We start from the raw sequence: 21350 nt of genomic DNA, 5'->3' as shown, positions 1-21350 counted from the left end.
GCGGGGAAAGAGAGAGAGCAAGGTCGTAGGACCCTCGCTTTTTAAGGAGGAATGCAAAGGCTTCTGGGAATATGTCCGTAGTCCAGGAGAATGCTGGGAGCTGTAGTTCCGCAAAGGAACAACGATGAAGTAAGCCACCAGGTCAGACATGCTGAATCTTTCCTGGTAAGACTGGTGCTACACAGATTATTAGAGATGGGTTGATCGGGATATGAGAATTAGCCAGTAAGGACTAGAGCTAATGGGCCAAGAAGTGTTTAAAAGAATACAGTTTGTGTGTTGTTATTTTGAGGCATAAGCTAGCCAGGTGGCTGGGAGCCGGGTGGCAGGAACACAGCCCGCAGCTCCTTCAACATGTGCCTTTGCTCATCTTTTTGTTAGTCACTAAAAGACTTAAAGGAAGCATCTACTAAGTTAAATTTAGACTCCAAAGTACTTCATGCTTTGTAATATATGTAGCAGATTCTCTATAATAGTCTTAATTATTATTCATAGAAATAGATAAATATAAGAGGTTTTGCAATATTGAAAGTTTATTTGAGGAGTCTTAAGATTCAAAACTTACCTATTTTTAAAACATGCCTACTATTTATTAAAGATAAAAATATGTATGATTCTAAGATTCTCTGGAGAGGTCAACCAAAGCAATATACAAAAAAATATTGGATGCTAGTATCAGTGTAAGTGCAGCTGATATCTCTAACAACCACGGGAGCTATTATCTCACACAGTGAGAATTGCAAGAGAATCAGAGTTTACCTGATTGTAAAAAAAAACCCACAAGGTTGTATAATTTTATTTTTGTTTACTCAATAGGCAGATATGAATTTTACACTATCCACATGAATTACTTCAGTTTCCAAATAAACCGTACTACATATGACCTTTGGAAATTTTCACCTCTGTCTTTCTATGAACAATCTTCTTCCTGACAGCTGGGATAGTTAATCTCTATGTACTTTTCAGAATAGTTCAAATGTTCTTCAGTAAAGTTTGCATTTTTTTTCTAACACCAGTAGAAAGAAAAACTTGATTCTTGACGTGTTGACTCCTCTGTAGCCATGTAGTCTGCAATGGGGCAGTGTTCTAGTTTCCTTATTTCCACATGAATATTTTATTATCTTAAATTTCTAAACTGCTGCAACTACACCTTACTCCTAATATATTTTTAGCTGTCATATATCAAGTAAACAGTAATATGTTAATATAAATGACTGATATGAATGGTTGAATAAAGACTGTGAGAACTTTCTTAACTGGAACTGTCTTACCAAACATCAAAAAGGATTAAAAGAAATCAGGAGTAGTGGCACACAGTTATGATCTCAGCGTTTTGGAGGTGAGAGCAGGAAGATTTGAGGCCAATTTAGGCTATAAGTGAGACTTGGTCTATAAATAAAAATAATAAATGAAATAAATAGGTGTATTTGAGGACATTTAGAGTAAATATGAAATGCCTTTCTGTGTCTTGTAATTATTTATGTCATCCATACATTTTTCGTTTCGAAGTAACTATATATTTTGTTTTATAAACCCCAAATATTAATAACCAAAAATAAAAAGCTGGATACAATAATAAGTCAGTCTGGCCATATGGCATGTGATAATTCATCTTCAAGGAAACATAACTCTAGACTTGTCTATGAGGACATTTGGAGAAGGGTTTAACTTAGGCGGATGACAACATTCCATGGGTGGGGTCCTTGATTGAATCAAATGGAGGAAGCAAGTGAAGCAGCATCATTCTTCTGTTCCTGCTTTTGAACTGCATATGCCAAGATAGCCAGCCACCTGTGTTGTCTGCATCGCGGCTTCCTGTCCATGATGGACGGTACCCTCCAACCATAACGCAAGATAAATGCTCATTGCTTAAGCTGATTTTGTCAGGTATCCTCTCACAGAAGCAAGAAAAACAATGACTACATAGCAGTTTGTTTTCAGAGAAATAAATTTTTTTGAGAAATACATGTAAAACTATCATTGCATAAACAAAAAACATTTTTATAATTATCAGTACTATTTAGTTAATAACAATAGTACATTAGAATATTAAAGACAGCTGTTCTTTTAGATATGATGAACTGTAGAAAAGACAAAATAAGAAGACACCAAAAATTCTACTGGAAGCTGGATCCAATACTTGAAGCATGGGGTTATTTCTGAGATTAGTCATTTTCCCCTGCTGCAGTAGGGTCAGTAAAAAAGGTCTGAAGTAGAATGGTAAATGTAATGAGAGGACAGGCTGAAGAAATTATTCTGGAACACATTATTTTGGTTTCAAATAAAGATACTCTCTAAAGTATCTTTCTTTCTCTAAAGGAAAGGAAATTGGTGGTCTCGGTTTGCTCCCTAGCAATTCCTAGAGTCAGCTCCTGCAGTGGAGATGCAATGTGAATGCATCAACGTGTTTCCCATATTGAAATCTCTGTGGCGATGGATAGTGAGCTCCTGGTGGGGAGGTATTTGTAATATGCTTTTAATGCTGGTAAATGCATTTATTGTTTGGATGGCTGCAGTGTGCCAAGATGCTCAACAAAATTTAAATATTTTAGAGATAAAAATAATTTGCAGTTTTCTATAAATAGTCTCCAAGGCATCAGACTAAGAACAGAATAAGCCCCAAACCTCAAAATCTGAAGTCTCCCTCACCCAAGTACACAGTTTGACTACTAAGGCTAACATTCACAGTGGAAATCAAACATCCTATGTAGCCATTACTGAGCTTATTTTCAAAACGGAATACAATGTCATTTACTCAAAATATAACTCACTGGTTTAAAACATGATCAACTGGCACAAAGTCAATTGTGTTTGATGATTATTTCCAATTAAGACAGGTTTAGTTTTCCCTACTATTTAACGGTTCATTTTTAAAAATCCATTTATACAATTTAAATAAATACAATGCAATAAACTCAAAGATCTATCTCTATCTCTTTCCATTTTCACCTTTTTCAATCTCTTTCTTGTGTATTTGTTTTAAAGGAGAACAGTTAAGTGATGAGGGCCTGCCATCTACTGGTGTACAGGAAGCATGCCTAAACACTACGAAGTGTTAAAATGACTCGCTGGAGTGCATTCCCCAGACAAAAGTGGTGACTAAATTCTAAAAATGAAGCCCTAATTAATATAATAATTTGTTTCACTTGTTTCAATAATATAATATTGAATAATCAAATCTGAACCAGCCCAGTACCACTAAGAACGAAGCTAACCCTCTAGAATGCAAGGTTCACTAAATCTATAGCACTTAGTAAAAATCATTTCCCTCTCTTCTTGAGTGTTGTCAATAGTACACAAATATGTCTTTGTAACATGAACTTGAGTAAATGGATTAAGACTCTGAAGACAACTACTAGAAATGATTAAATATTTACAGGCTAGGCCACTGGCAAAACTTCCAAGGGAGCATGCCAAAAGCACACAAATCTCATAAATTCCTCGTGTCTTCTCTTTCAAAACTCAGAACACCTATTTCAGTGTAGCTAATGACCTCTTTAAATCTCACCATTTGCCAAGAATGAAGTAAGGACAGAAGTGTAGCTCTGGTGAGTTGGCTTCTTAACGGGAGCAGGAGCCACAGAATAGGAATCCTGGATGTGGTTTCCACATCACACGTGCTGGTTTCACCACTCTAGTACCGAGGCACATCAGGAATGGTTAGCGCACTCTAGGACTTCGGCTGTCTTCCTATCACACCTACACTACTGACCACATCCACACAGAAACTTCTCAGCTGGCGAAATAAAACATAAAACCTTTCTTAAATACAGATGCACGGCTTCTATGTCATCAAATTGGTCCAATCAAAGATGCGGAGAAGAGAAAGTGAGGCATTGGTAATCAATAGGCTTGCAAAGTTAAGCAAAGCTATATGATGCTGCCCCTCAGCCAAAACTCATTGTACAGTTAAGATTTTCTTTGGACTCAAGTTTTAATTTGAATATCATTTAAGTCATTTTTCTTCTTATTTTGAGTAAATACACAAAGCAGCATGTTTCATCACGGTATTTTCATGAATACGGGACTATACTTTGCTCTAATTTATACCACTTCTGCGATGCATTTCTTGTGCGCCCATTTTAAGCTTAGCTTGCACCTTGTATTATACTCTTTTACACAACTGCATTTGCTTCTTACTTTTTGTTCAAATTGTGTTATAAATTTTATTGTTTAATTGATAGATGAACAAAAGCCATACAAATAAAAGAGATACCATTAATATTTAAGTATAATATTATATCTTAAGGTTGAAATTTGATATTTAATTAATTATATATTAGATTGTGTTAGATATATATTAGATAATATATTACAATATATATATGAAACTATATTTCAACACAGAAAATATATTTAAACACTGGAATTTTATCACAAAACAATACCTATGCCATGCATTTTTTATTGTATTTATTTATTTATTTTACATCCTGACCAGTTTCCCCTCCCTCCTCTCCTCTAATTCCCTCCCCCACTCCAATCTTACCATCACCACCCCCAATCCACTTCTCCTTTTTTTCTGTTCAGAAGAGGCAGGCATCCCATGAGTACCAACAAAGCATAGCATATCAAGTTACAGTAAGACTAAGAAACTCCCCTTTTTTTAAGGATGGGCAAAGCAATACTGTTTGAGGAATAGCTTACCAAGAGCCAGCCAAAGCATTAGGGACAGCCCCTGCTCCCATTGCTTGGAGTCCCTCAGGTAGAACAATCTACACAACTGTTAAATATATGTAGAGGGCCTAAGTTTGTATCATGGAGACTCCCTGGTTGTTGGTTCAGATTCTGTGAGTTCCTATGAGCAGGGTTAACTGTTTCTGTGGGATTTTTTGTGATATCCTGACCTCTCTTGTTCCTACAGTCCTTCCTCCCTCTCTTCAGCAGGATTCCCCCAAGCTCAACCTAATGTCTGGCCATGGGTTTCTGCATCTGTTTCCATCAATTTCTGGATGAAGGCTTCCTGAAGACAATTAATTGGTGACAATAGTCACCATTCTGATAACAGCAGACGTCCAATTCAGGCTATGTAACCACTTTTGCTAGGAGTCTTAGCTGTGGTCATCCTTGTAGATTCCTGGGAGTTTCCCTTGCATCAGGTTTCTACCTGACCTCTAACTGCACTCCCTTTGTAATCATCCCTTTCAGTACTCTCCCCCTCCATTCACCCCACAATCTGAATTCTCAAGTTCTCAACCCCATCCACCCCCAGTCCACTCAGGAGATCTATTCTATTTCCCCTTCCCAGACAGGTCCTTGTATCCCTTATTTTGCCTTCCTTGCAACCTACCCTCTCTGGGTCTGTGGATTGTGACTAACTGGATGTCAGCACGTAAAGACCGCAAATAGATTCATATATGTTACCCTGCACAAAAATCAAGTCCAAATGTGTTGTCTGAAGTTTCTGTCCTACCCGTCCTTGTGCTGCCCAGTTCCGGCAGTCGTTAATTCCCAAAGAAATCACACAGAGGTCTACATTAGTTATAAACTGATTGGCCCATTAGCTCAGGCTTCTTATTAACTCTTATAACTTATATTAGCCCATTATTCTTATCTGTGTCAGCCACGTGGCTCAGTACCTTTTTCAGTGAGGCAGTCACATCTTGCTTCTTTTGTGTCTGGGTCAGGACTGCAGACAAAGCTTTCCTCTTCCCAGAATTATCCTGTTTTCATTGTCCCACCTCTACTTCCTGTCTGGTTGTCCTGCCTATACTTCCTGCCTGGCTACTGAACAATCAGCGTTTCTTTAAAATATAAATGACAGAATACAGACCATTGTCCCACACCACAAATGGATCAAAGACCTCACATAAATCCAATTAAATGAACCTAATAGAAGAGAAAGTGGGAAAAAGGTTTAAATGCACTGGTACAGGAGTCAAATTCCTGAATATAACGCCAGTATCACAGGCACTAAGATCAACAATTAATAAATAGGACTTTGTGAAACTGAAAAGCTTCTTTAAAGAAAAGGACACCATCAATAGGACAAAACGGCAGCCTACAGAATGGGAAAAGATCTTCACCAACCTCACATTTGATAGAGGGCTGAACTCCAAAATACATAAAGAACACAAGAAAAAAACAAGACATCAGTAAACCAAATAATCCAGTTTAAAAATGAGGTACAGATCTAAACAAAGAATTCTCAACAGAAGAATTTCAAATAGCAGAGAAACACTTTAAAAATTGTTGAGCATCCTTAACCTTCAGGGAAATGCTTCTTATACTTTAAATGTTATTTTGTCATGTACTTGTTTCTTTATGCAGTTACCTCCTGTGACTCTGACAAAAGAAAAAAGAGTCTTGTGTCTTCCACCTCTGTGTCTGTGAAGTTTGACAGGGTCTAATGCCTCCTAGACATTACATAAATTTCTTGACTGATGACATAAACACACTTTTCACAGATTTTTTATAGCAATTAATCAAGCAAGATCTGAGTGTGTGACCTGGAAAGTGTTCATCTAAGCACTAGAACAGAAAACAACAGACTACTGGCCAAATACAGCTGTAACCTTTGTTAGTAAAATGATGTTGGAAGACAATGTAACCATGTGATTCTTTATGATCTATGACTTTGGTGATAGTTGATTAGTTGCCATAAAGACAAGCTCAGAAGCATACAAATTTTCTCTCATGTTTTCTTATGGAATCTGTTTGACATTTCTATGTGTTGTTGTTTAATAGTACTGAGCTCAAAGTCCAGGCCTCATATGTGATGCCAGGTAAGGGCTTTCCATTGAGCAGTGCCTGACCAACTGTCATCTCTTTAAACATACACACTTGTAGAGAACATGATGTCTGAAACAGAGGTAATAGGGTACCTGTTGCTTTAGCGTTAAACCACAAATGGGTACTCAGTGGTGGTACACATGCAGTTCAATTGCCTCCCACACCACAGCCCACCCCGTTGTGACTTCCCTAGAACTAGCATCTCAGGATTTGTGTACATTTTAATAACAGTTTGTATTTTATGTTTCTGTAATGAACATAAATCCTTTAACTCTTTCCATCAGTAATATAAAGGTAGGGACATCTCATTCATGTATTTTAAAGACTGTCACAACAGTTTAGAACTCTCAAGTTACAGACACCGATTAAACTGCTATCTCTCTTGTTACTTCATCTGCATTTTGAAACATTGTACTTCGTGAAACTTATTGAAATGTGTGCTTTGTTGAAATTCTATTAAAATATAATGGACAACCAAATAGTGATCTGTGTAGGACAACTGGTTGTTTAAAATGGGCACTTAACACACGTCAAGCTTTTCAGATGACAGCAATAGTCACAAGGCCACTAGAAAGGTAATGTGCATATTTAGTCTTCTTCCGGTTTTTAAAATTCAAATAAAAATATCACTTAAGTATTCAGCTGGCAATGCAGATTTGTGACAAAATGTAAAATCATACACTCTCCACCTTCCAGGACCCTTGAGGCGGTGGGAAAATTGAAAGTCTGAGAACAAAGTCTTAGATTATAAAAAAAAAAAACTCCTGTCTGTGTCAGAATCCCAGCTTTTAAGAGGTGTCAATTTACCAATTCCATAAAAGAACTATGGCATACAAAATGACAGTGATAAATGACATATGTTGTTATAGCAACCCTGCTTTATAATGAAAAGTCATTTAGACATCTGGTTATAAGGGATGGAAGAATGAATTTGAGGAGAGGATCACTGTAAACCCATGTTCTTTCATTTCCTGGCTTTCTCTACTCAGTTATATCCTTGATTATTACCTTAACATGGAAAACTAAAGAGGTTAGTGATACAAAACCAAAACGATAAACACCTGGTAGCCAAAGATGAATGTGGAGATATATTATAAGGAAACTATACAGTACATAAGATGTTCTCATAATAATGAAAATATACAAATGCTTTTATAAGCAAATAAAACAATGGGAAATTAGGGGAAATAATCTTATTCCAATAGCCTAGAGCTACTACTTTTAATGTGTAGTAAAAACGTAGTGTTTTTTCTTCCATGATTAAAAGGCAGGTATATTGATAAAGTGAACTCAATCCACCAAATCTTTTAACCAGCTTCTGAGGCCTGAAAGACATCAGAATGTGTGCTGGGGACTATGACTGGCCACTCTTCCCATTTCACTAGCACCCACAATAAAAGATTTCTTCTAAAAATGCAATGCTTACTCAAAACATGTGTCTATTATTATGAAGATATTTTTTGAGTTCATTTCTTTAACTGGATCTCTGAAAGGCAGTAATAACTCCTTACAGAAAAATGACCTAGAGATTATGGTTTTCTACTTTGCATAAAAATATTACCTAATGTTCAGATCTTATAAAAAGAACAAGCCAGAAAAATAATGCTGTGTAAAAAGTTATGAGTGTAGAAGTAGGCAGAGAGCACCCCTCAAGGAGGAGATTGAGCTTAAATAAATAAATAATAAATAAATAGTAAGAAGGAAAAGCAGAAAATGACCAGGTAGTGACTACAGAAAGCACACATTCTAATGTTAGAAAAGAACCTTTCATAAAATACCACTCACAATGCGGAAAATATAACTCTGTTAGTAGAGGGTTCAACTACTAAGATCAACGTCCTGGATTTAATTCATAACATGCATGCATGCACATCACCTTCATATAATCGAAAAGAGTGATATATGAGGAAGAAACTGGCAAGAAATGGCAGGCAGGCAGGTTTCAGTTTACATGTAACCATGTGGCAAACAAAATGTCTTTAAAACATAACTTAAATACTAAATATCTTACTATGTAATTTTCAGTAGTAATGATATTACTTGAATTTTTAAAAACAGTCATACTGTCTGGGGTGTGCAGACTCTATTGTGTGATGTGACTTTATCTGCATGGATTGTTGTAACAAATCATCATAGATAGAATAACTTAAGCATTAGACATTTATCTTTCATTTTTTTATTTAGAAGTTCAAGGTGATGATACTATCTAGATGATAAAGCCCTTATAAGGATGAGCATTCTCCTGTCTTCTCACTGTTTTCCTGAATCCTCTTGAAATGGAGGAAGACTACTCCTATTTGGGGACTAACTCATCATGATGGCTCCGCTCTCTTCATATTTTTATCTAAGTCTCTATCTGTAAATGCTATCCCATACTGGGGGTCTTGGTTTTAACATGAATCAGGGACACAATTTGGACCTTAATATGGGACAAAAATAAATTGTAGCCATTGTTTTGGTTTTTCCAATACCCCCTTTCCCTCTCTGTGTTACTGTGGTTTGGCTGGATGCAGAACTCTCAGCTACTTCTCCAGTACCTTATCTGCCTGCATGCTGCCATCCTTCCCACCATGATTCCTGCTGGTCATGATGATAAACCAACCCGCTTAAATGATTTCTGTTATAAGAGTCGCTGTGGTCATGGTATCTCCTCCCAGCAGTAGAACACTGATTAAGACAGTAGCCTTCATTTATGGTGTGCTTCCAATATACAAGAACTCTAATGAGCTATATACAATTTTATTTTATAAATCAATTTCATGAATTTATTTCATTTAATCATCATAGCAATACCTCAAATTGCATAATTTTATCCATGTTGTATACACATGAAACTGGATCATAATGATATTAAGCATTTCTCAAACATAGAGATATATATAGAATCCGTAAAGATATGGAATCTAGGCAATTTGAACCCAGGGCCGGTATTCCTAAGTAATGTCCTTGTCTTAGGTGACTCATGGATTAAGTTGAGGCTAAATATTCTCATTAATGCATTGCTTCACAACAGGCTTTCTAGTTACCTGTTGTTTTGCTTTGTTTATTTGTTGTAGTGGTAGCTATTAAACCCAGGGCCATGAACATCCTAGATAAACATGCTACCACAAAGATATATCTCTGATCTTCTTTAATTTTCTGAAAATTCTTTTCTTGGGTTTACCTAAATCATGAGAAATCCATCTCATTCACTTGAGTACCCACATGGAAAACCTATGCAATATCATATTTGATGATTCTCAGTAGTCCTCAAGATTTATTATGTATAACACACTGAACATTTTCCTTTATAAAACCATGCGCATTCTGTCTCCATGAAATTTTCCACTTACTAGCTCAGTTGAGCTCTTTGAGGCTACAGGTACATCACCCTCTCTATTTTCTGCAGAGTTACAGACTTTGGATTCTGAATACTTTCAACTTATCATACAATCTTTTGTTTAAAATTTTCTGTTATCATTATCATGAGTCTTCCTAGTTAGTTTGTTCAGCATCTCCAACTAGAATTCAAAAGTTCATTTGTACTATTTCTGGTCTACACTCACAAAAATGAATATGCCTAACCAAAATGTCATTTATAATTCTATCAATAAATAGCCTGACTTAACCGAAATCTCAATATTATTCTATGATTATCTTGATTTAACTTATATAAAACGCATTCTAAAACACCTTCCATTATTAGATCCATTGAAATTGTCTCTATTACTCTTCATTCTCTACAGAAAATTTAGTTTTGCTTATTAATGCAATAGGATAGCCATCAAATAGAAATTCCTTAAGTACTCTGCTGTCAAATCTGTCAGTAATTTGTTTAGGTTTCAGTTTTTAATCATATGTTTCTGATTTTTTTTCAAACGCAGTTTCTTTGCATGCTATCTGACACACAGCCCTTTACTCCAGTCTCCACCGTCTAAGTTGATATGTAATCCTTGTACTTCAAGGAGTATTCTTTACTATGACCCATGTATAAATAATAAAATATATATATAATATTTGTGACATATCATTTTCAACTCAATGTACACATTATCACCATCATTCTTATATTTTCTATACATTATGTATAAAAACATTACAAACTTTTCTGTTTTTTAATTAACAATTTATATAAATAATGAAAGTAAAGACTTCACAATACAAAATTACCTCACTAGGCATGAACAATTAGTATCTTCTTATCTTTATTTCTCTTGCAATTTAAAATACTGATTATTTCTTGAAAACTAGAATTACTTTAAACAAAGTACGGAAAACAAAATCTCTCATGACAAAGAACATCATCTCATGTTTTTTACATGTTTAGACTTACCAGAAAGTTAATATTAGTTTTTTGTTATCCCATTAAGTTCTTAGACCAGGGATCTGTCTCACACCCACTACCCTTTCTGTGTGTCTCTGCTCCCTCTGATAAATTGAAAAGCATGGGGCAGCATCATCCTACTTAGTTACTTTGTAGCAAAGTTTGGCAGAGATGAAACTATTTGTTTCGGTTTCATGACACAATGTACTTCATGGGTTCTTCCTTCTCTGCCTGCCATTCTTCAGTCCCCCCTTTTCTGGAGATTTACAACACTGAATAACACCTGTGTATCTTGTCCTTCTCTCTCAGCATCCCATTCCCATCCTTAGTTGAGCTCTCACTCTAGTCACTTGTTCATTCTTATAATCAAATCGTTTTAGCAAAAATATAAGATCTAAAAACTAGAGGTTTTGGACTTGGCTATGTATTAAACACACACACCCCAGAAGAATGCAGGAATGGTCCCAATAATATAGAACTTCAAAAGTGTCTTCTGAACCATTTCCAGGTTTTCATGGTTCTACAACAAACATACTTCTCACACACTCTGCTTGTATGCTTCTGAGTCTGACCACTCTTGCTTCATTTAGGGTTGATGATAACTTTTGGCATCAAATATAACTATTTTGATATCAAACTGTAACAAGACTCTATGCAAAATTCTGTTATTAAATTCAAATTTTATTTTTTTCTGTATAAAGTTTGCATGTGCCTGCAGATTAAGTTTCACTTAGAAGTCAGCTAAAAGTCGTTGAAGGTGACATGCTTAGCACCAGAAGGGTAGATTTTTATGAGCTATGAGTCATCATACCAATCTTTTTTGCTTTGAAGTACTATGATCTATTCCAAAGGTTTTGGCAAATTCTTTCATCTTTAATTGAATTGCCTAAAATACAATGAAGAACTCTTTTCCAAATATCTAAATAACAATATGAAATTCAGCATATTCATCATGTGTTTTTTTCTATAAGTACTGTAAATCACTTAGTTACTACTTTAAGCATATTCATATTGTGGCGATACTGGCTGGTGGCATTGCAGGCAGTGATCCTCAGGAGATGAGAATGAAAACCCAGTGCAGACTGACTTTGTCAACGTGGATGAGACTTCAGGAAGTCTAATGCCAGGTGGTTCCTTGTCAGCATATTTAAACCACAGCATAATTTGTCTAAAGGTTTCCAGGCAACAATCAGTCCAGTTAGTTGAATTCCAGGTGCACAATAAAGTTTAAGGTCTGAGTACATAAAGACTCCTTTACAAAGTACATGTGACCATGAGGGAGGGTTCTATAGATGAAAGACCTAGAACCTGGTGTCGTCCCTGACTGGTAGCATAAAGGTCAGCAGGCCACACAGCACATGTGACATCTCTCATAAGGATGGGTAATGATCGAGGGAGGGGGGAAGCCTGGAATAATCTTTCTGGGGCCTTTAGATGAAGTCTGCTTCTATAGCACAAGGTGGATGAGATCTGCCTCCCAAGATAGCAAAAAGTCAGAAGGTTATTAGCAAAATCCACTCTCAGCTTTCTGGGTGGAATTAAAGTATTTGATTTGTATCTCCACCACTGAGGAGAAACCACAGGGTGGTTAGCATTCTTGGTTCTCTCTTGGTGCTTCTCTGTAAGCACAAGGACTTCTGTGACCCCAACACAGAATGTTCCAGTGAGAACTACTCCCTCCATTTATAACTTCCCACTTTTCACATCTATCTCATGCTTATTTGCACCCAATAATTTTCCTTTTAATATTGTACCCACAATTAATAATTTTATTAATTTTGAGTTAATATCCTAAATTAAATTAACATGAAATTTCTTTAGTTATCCATTTGTGAATTATCTATCTCAGTTGACTAGATAACTATACATATTCGCAGTGAAGTCTGCATTCAATGAGGGCCACATACCTATTCATGGCTTTATCAAAGTTTTGGCAATAAGACTGGAAATTTAAGTTTAATTAAACAGTGTACTTCAAAATGTTAAAAATGTAAAGACTATACATCTCAGAAGCAAATAAAAATATTAATAGGACCTCATAAAATTCTTTAAGAAAATTAAAATTATGAGGAACTTGTAAGGATTATAGTAATTTTGTTTTTTGTATACATTCCATGTGGCATAAATTCATTTACTATTAGGATATGTCATTAAAGTTTGACACAATCTATGTATGCAGCAATCATAAAAATGAAAGTTAATAATGTTCGTGTGTAATAGAAAGCCACTCCATTTTTTTCTATAATTTCATCACTCTGATTATTCCTACTGTCCCCAGAATACCTTGGTGTTGATTTTAAGATGATTAACATACATGATTCGGGGGTTGGAGAGATTAATCCATGGTTAAGAGCACTGCCTGCTCCTCCAGAAGAATCTCTCCGAGTCTCATCATTCACATGGTGGCTCATAACCATTTTTAACTCCAACTACAGGGGTCTGACGCCCTCTTCTGGCTTCTGGAGGCACTGTTTCCATAAAAATACTTACAAATATAAAATAAAATCTCAAAACAATGGTTTATTCCTTTAAATGTATTCTTTATCATTTTGTCCTTGAGAATTATTTAAAATTAATCATATTTGTATTCTTTTACCATTACAATAATAGTAAAAAGAGACACAAAAATCAACAAGACCATAAATTTTTATTGGGGTAAAATATCAAACTATTCCTAGCAATAGTGGACAGGGAACCCAAACTGGCCTTCCCCTACAATCAGATTGGTGAATAACCCAACTGTCATCATAGAGCCTTCATCTAGCAACAGATGGAATCAGATGCAGAGATCCACAGCCAAACACCAGGTCAAGCTTCAGGAATTTAATCAAGGAGGGAACATATAAATAAGAAAGGTCAAGATCATAATGGAAAAATCTACAGAGTAAGCTGAACCAAGCTCTTGGAAACTCATGAACTCTAGACTGATAGCTGCAGAGCTGCCATGGAATCAAATTAGGCCCTCCACATGTGGGGGACAGTGGTGAAGCTTGGACAATCTGTGAGACACCTGGCAGTAAAACCAGGATCTATCCCTGGTGTGTGAGCTTGTAGTAATATTAGTGGTGGGCCACTTCCTGCCACCTGGCTCCCGCACCGGCTAGCTTTACCTGAAATAATTACACGGAAACTGTATTCTTTTAAACACTGCCTGGCCCGTTAGTTCCAGCCTCTTATTGGCTAATTCTCACATCTTGATTAACCCATTTCTAATAATCTTTGTAGCACCACGAGGTGTGGCTTACCAGAAAAGATCCTAACCTGCGTCTGTGTCAGATGGGAGAATCATGGTGACTGCCTGACTCGGCTTCTTTCTCCCAGCATTCTGTTCTGTTTACTCTGCCTACCTAATTTTCTGTCCTATTAAAGGCCAAGCAGTTTCTTTATTAATTAACCAATGAAAGCAACAGATAGAAAGATGACCTTCCTCCATCATGAGCTAGCTTATTGGAGTCCATTGGTGGGATGCCATTCTCAGCCTTAATGCAGGGAGGAGGGGCTTGGTCCTGACCCAACTTCATGTGCCAGACTTTGTTGCCCATTGGAAGGAGTGATGGTGGGGAGGAAGTGGAGGAGTGTTAGGAGGAGGCAGGGGAGAAAGAACTGTGAATAGAATGTAAAATGAAATTTAAAAAATAAATTAAAATTTAAAACGATATCAAGCCATAAGCATTTGAACTTATAGCCTTAGTTTTTATATAACATACAATTATGTTAAGAATTATGTTATAAGTGGCATGTTGTTCATTAACTGGAAAAGAATTAGAAGAAGAAAGAGCCTAAATTACTAAGCTATAACTGAGAAAAAATGTATTTACTTAGAAAATCTATACTCAATAAGTAAGCAAATTTTTATTGAAAACACTGACCTACAATTTAAGTCCTGTTAATATTATTATTGAAGTTTCTGAAAAAATTCCCCTCCTTATGTTCTGATATATTTTGGTCACACTGTGATATTTCAGACTGCCAATAAAGTTTATCCTGAATCAGGGGACAGAGCTACCAACTGGCTGATCAGAACTAGCCATAGAGTAGCCCACAATTTGGACTAAGAAGATGCATCGGAAGGAAATGGCTAGGATAGAGTTTGAGCTGCCTTCTGGTTCTGAGAAAAGAGAAGAGACATGTCTGTTGGAGTGTCTCTGGGCAAACATCAAAGTTGGATAGGTGCTACTCAACCTCTCTGAGCTTACCTTTTAGTCCCAAGTCTTACTGATAAATGGAACAATAGAGACTTAATTTAAATCTACATAATGCAGCTGTGGCAAAAATGGGATTGTGGGACCTGAAGTCCCACAAGGTAGTGTGGCCCGAGTAGCTGCAGACTGTTGTAAGGAAGGAACCACTTGTTTGGTTCCTGGCCATCCAGCTAGCTTAGACCCAAAATAATCACACAGAAACTGTATTAATTAAATCATTAGTTCTAGCTTCTTATTGGCTAACCCTTACATATTAATTTAAATCATCCCCATTAATCTGTGTATCACCTACTAGCAAAGTTTCAGCACATCTATCGCCAGTGGTGGCTCCATGGCGGCTCTCTGACTCTGCCATCTTGCTCCCAGCATACAGCCTAGCTTTTCCCGCCTAGTTCTGTTCTTCCCTGCCATGGGCTCAAAGCAGTTTCTTTATTCATTAACCAATAAAAGCAACACAGAGACAGAAGGACCTTCCACACCAGCAGACAATAGTTAAAATATCAGTAACTTTATGTGCAGTCAGTAAGCCAACAGAAAAACATTATCCTTAAGTGGGCTAATTCTTGAATGTTCAAAATATGAAAAACCAATTTTTTCTCATATAGAGAACTCTAAAGTACATTAGTATGAGCCATATTTCTCCTAACTTTTATAGGCTTATAGTACATTGACTTCTCAAGTCTTAAGTGTCTACACAACCTAAGGGAAATATAATCTCCATATTAAATACTATAACCTCACTAGCTCAACCCTGTGAAGTCAACAAATGAGCCTGACATTCTGAAAAAGCATCCCTAAATAAAGTTGAAGGTGTTTAGGTAGTAGAGCCATTTCCTAAATATACAATTACTTTTTAGTATAATAATCCAATATTTGTTCTACTTAAATAGTGTATCAAAAATTGTGTCCACCTGTATTATATGACATTAAAATGTAACTCATAAACCCAAGTGACTAAAATGTGACCATTAATAACCCAAACTAATAATGATCTTGTTTTCCTTCTGGAAGCAGTAATATTGCGTAAAGGGTAAATGGCAGACATGGGCTGCTGGACAAGGGTGGTGGGTTCAAATGGTACCACTTATTATCTATGGGATGTTGGGCAATTTTTTAAAACTTTGAATTAGTTACTTTTCTATTTAAAAAGTAGAAAATATATTGATTACTTTACAAAGTTACTTGCATGGGTCCCTGATATAAAATATTATATCTTTCTGCAGTCTTTGACTTTGATGGAGTTGAAGAATAGTTAGTTATAGTTATAGTTTTCCTTAGTTATGATAAAGATAAAATAGATGTACATGTTGTAATTTTTACTTGATAACTGTTTTGTTATATGTAATTTTGCTATATTAAAGTTAAAGCCTTCCTTTTTTTTTGTTTAAACAGAAAAAGGGGAAATAATGGAGGAAGGTCACTGGTTAAAAAATAAAGAAACTGCTTGACCCTCATAGGTTAAAACATAGGTGGGAGGAGTAAACAGAACAGAATGCTGGGAGGAAGAGGAAGTGAGCTTAGAGGCCATGCTCCCCTCTCCCGGGCAGATACAATGAAACTCCGACCCAGGATGGACATAGTCTAGAATCTTCCCGGTAAGCACACCTTGGGGTGTTACACACATTATTAGAAATGGGCTAGTCCAGGTGCAAGAGTTAGCCAAGAAGAGGCTAGATATAATGGGCCAAGCAGTGTTTAAAAGAATACAATTTGTGTGCTGTTATTTTGAGTAAAGCTAGCTGGTGGCGGGAGCTGGGTGGCGGAATGCAACCCACAGCTCCCACAACAGTCTGCTCCTTGCGGCACCAGTTACTTCAAGAGAAAGATGAGCACTGAAGAGTCTTTGTATGGAGTTTATTAGCGATTTGGGCAAGAAACTGCTCTTGCCTAGACTGCTTCCCTAGACATACAGTAGCCACAGAAAGATGAATGAGATGGTCCTTTGGGGTTCCTGCTTCATGAAAGAGTCTGATAAACATTCTGCAGGACAGAGAAGAAAGTGACTGAATTGTATTTGAAATTTCCTGCTTCATGGAAAAGACTGCTGGATACTATGGGCCTGTAGGCTGAAGATAGATACCCCAGTGGTACAGAAGAACTTTGGGTGATTATCTAGGCAGCAAGATGTTTCTGTCAATTCTAGAGTTTTAGAAGTTTCTTACAATGTACTTCCTGTTTACTTAGGTAATACTGCATCCTTCTGGAGTCTCTGATGGAGTGAAAGAATAGATAGTTATTATTATAATTTTCCTTAGTTATGATAAAAGATAAAGTAGATATAAATATTGTAACTATGATTCTTGCTGGATAACTGTTTTATTATATGTAATTTTACTATGTTAAAGTTAAAGCCTTCCTTTTTGTTTAAACAAAAAAGGGGAAATGGTATAGGAGGCCCTTCTGTCTTTGTGCTGCTTTCATTGGTTAATAAAGAAACTGCCTTGACCTAATTAATAGGACAGAACTGAGGTGGGCAGAAAGGACAGAACTGAATTCTGGGAGGAAGAAAGCAAAGTCAAAAAAACACCACGGATCTTCCACCTGAGACAGACGCCTGTTAGAATCTTTGCTGGTAAGCCACTGTTATGTAGCGATATACAAATTAATAGAAATGGATTAAATTAATATAAGAGTTAGCCAATAATAAGTTAAAGCTAATGGGCCAAGCAGTGTTTTAATTAACACAGTTTCTGTGTGATTATTTTGGGGCTATGCTAGCCAGGCAACTGGGACAAACAAGCAGCCTCTCTCCTACAGAATGCTGTTTGGAGGAAGGCAGGGTGAGAGGGAACCACCAGAGTCAGATATGCCGAATCTTTGCTGGTAAGCCACTGCCACGTGGCAATATACAGATTAATAGAAATGGGTTAAATTAATATAAGAGTTAGCCAATAAGAAGCTAGAACTAATGGGCCAAGCAGTGATTTAATTAATACAGTTTCTGTGTGGTTATTTTTGGGACTGAGGAGCCAGGAACGAACAAGCAGCCTCCCTGCAACAAGTGAGGACCTCAAGCTTTTTGGGTTGAGAAACAGAAAAGAGAGAAGGTAAATGGTGGCTTCTCTGCTTCTCTGATCATTCAGGTTCTTACCCTGATATCTGACTCCTAATTTTTTATTGATAAAGAATAGATAAACTCATCAGTTATATAAGATTATAATGGGGTTGAGAAATGTCTACTTTGTGGTGATGCTATAGTCTCAGTGATAAAGCTTAACAATATACTTTTATAGAGAAGCTGCTATAACAAACCTACCCCTGAAAAAAAAGCACAATATATCCAATTAATAATGATAATAAATATGTTTCTGGTTTGTGTATTTAAAATATTGTTATTTTTCAAAAATCACTATTTTAGTGTATATATCTGCTTTTTAAATATTTAATACTATGCCATCTTCGTCCATAAGTGGTCTAATACATCTTATGTTCACCATAATTTTTGAATGCATTATTTTTCTTTTGGTTATTAGAGGAAAAAATAAAGTTTTCTAATACTGTTTTGCTCATTATAGCTCCTGAAACATACATAATCCAGAAGTATACATATCTGAGGTGTGTGTTTATGATATAGCTAAGGTGTACAATAGGCTAAATTATCTCTATTATGTAAGAATACTCTATGTCACACAATAACAAAATTATTTAAAAACATACTTTTCATCTTGACATTATTAGGCGACATTTGGCTGTATGTGCAAAGCTGACGTTGGACTAAGAATGTCATCCTCCTTCTTACAATATGTGTATGACAGTGTTACAAGGTGCTGCCATAAGAAGAAGCAGGAGAAGACAGACAGGATTGTTGTGACTATTGCAATTGTTATTTTATAACACTGTGTGTATCTTCAATCATCCCCAGAATAAAAGTTTCTTTAAAAAATTAATTCATAGGGGGAGGGAGAGCTGGCTCAGTGGTTAAGAACATGTACTTGTTTTACAGAGGACCTGTTTCAGGTCCCAGCCATTATGTGGAGTGATTTATAACCCCTTATGACTCCAGAGTCAGGAGACCCAATGCCCTCTTCTGGACTCTCAGGACACTGGTATACACATGCACACATATCCACCCCCACATGTACACATAAGGAAAAATAAAATAAAGTTTTTGAAAATTTAATACATAGAAAAAAGCAGTTTTCAAATACTGCATCTTGATCTTTGAGAATGTTTAAAACATATATTATTCATGTGCATGTTTTAGGCATCTACAGGATTACACAATAATATTATAATAGGTACATAAAATGAGAGATTAAACATTAGCTACAATTTCTACCAAAAATGTCTTCAAATTACTTACACAGCATACTACAACATATATTACAACTCTGTTGTACTCATTGTATAACCTCAAATACTTTATAAGAAGTAAACTTAAAGTAATTTAGTTATTAGTAATTGAGTACTTGAGTTCTGTATTCCCAATGCCTGGGTTGAATTACATCATTGCAATCCACCCACTATGACAACTTAATTAAATTGAGTGAGTTATTTATACTCCATTTTTCTAACCTAAAATAATCTAGATAATTAAGTGTTTGTGTTAGGTTGTAGATGGAAATTAGAAGGAAAGCCTGGAAGAGAATAAGCACTGAAATTTTGTCAAATATAATTATCAAAAATAAACAGAATGATTTTGTTTTCTCAGCTATCATTAGCAATAACATACAACAAAAGCAGGGGTTTGATATTATTGTTATGTATGAGATAGAGAGTACAACATTAGTAATATATCTGGACAGAAGATGAAGTCATGAGCCATGTCAAGGGCCCTCGTTCTTCAAATTTATATGAATGATAAAAGCTTCCCCAAGTCAGCTCAGGAAAATAACAAAATCTCCCTGGTCCATGTGTGGATGTTGACAGTGTATGTGTAAAATGTCCACCACCACTTCCTTCTCCCACAAGTTTACAGCCTGAGACTGCTCCCATATAGAGATTTCCTAGCATGATTAGCTATGCCTGCCTCCTTGTTCAGTCGTACACAATGCCCTACTCCTTAGTTCAGATGTATAAAATAAACATACTCCTGAATCTCCATCTCACAGCACAGCCCACTTGATCCAGCATTTCTGGGTAACTGTCTTCCTTAACTCCCAGTCTCCACAGTTAGGTCAATCCCAAATCATGCATTCCATGAAAATATATGTATTGAGAAATAATTTTCTGTTACACAAATAGGTCAAATGTATATATTTAGACATTTGGACTGAGTTTTGTTTTGAAAAAGTATTTTCTGCTTTTACCTTTTCGAAGCATGAAATACCATCATATTATAGATATATATGCTTGTTGAACTCAGTGTTTGCATTATAATTTACAGCACTGTCTTCCAGAAAAACAAAAATAATATTAAATGTTCAACTAATGACATATTTGTTATATGAGATTTTGAAACATGCAATGCTACAAAAACCCATCTATAAAGGGGGAATTAAATGGTTTCTTCTTTAACATATGTGGAACAGAACACCTGGAATTCATTTTTGTTTTAATGTGAACAAATTCTTCAGACCCACTCCTATTAAAATCTAGTGCCTTTTAAAGTGGTTAACAGATGTTTTCTGCCTTCTTTTATTTATATTTTTCTTTTTATTGTACTAGCACTCTTCCTTTCCTATGTTTCATTTTATATAATTAGTTTTCCAGGTAAATAATACATGTGAATAAAAACTTGTATTAAAGCATGCCAATACTTCATAACACATTTTATTTTCAAAATTCTTTGAAGTTAATCAACACTCCTATAATTTGATAGGTTAGTAAAGTGTTGGTAAATTTTATTAAAAGACTCATGTTACCTCTACTAACCACATTATTTTTAAATTTCTATTTTACAATGGCAAATACTATGTAAAAACTGCTATTTTACTTTCACTATACAAAGTAGACGTGGCAACGGCTGTTAGACTCCTAGGCAACTCACCCACCAAATAATACCACTCCCAAGAGTTGAGTTATTAATGATATTTCCATGGCTGGTCTTGAATAACTGAATTTTCATACTTCCCATGGGACTAGATTTCATGAACTGGTTTTAGCAGTAGAACACTGTTCCTAAAACTAACATTTATTGAAAATTTTCTCAGAATACTATATCTCTTCAGTCC

Source organism: Microtus pennsylvanicus, chromosome 3, assembly GCF_037038515.1.
Source record: "Microtus pennsylvanicus isolate mMicPen1 chromosome 3, mMicPen1.hap1, whole genome shotgun sequence".
Lineage (NCBI taxonomy): Eukaryota > Metazoa > Chordata > Mammalia > Rodentia > Cricetidae > Microtus > Microtus pennsylvanicus.
Note: the sequence above shows the minus strand (reverse complement) of the source record.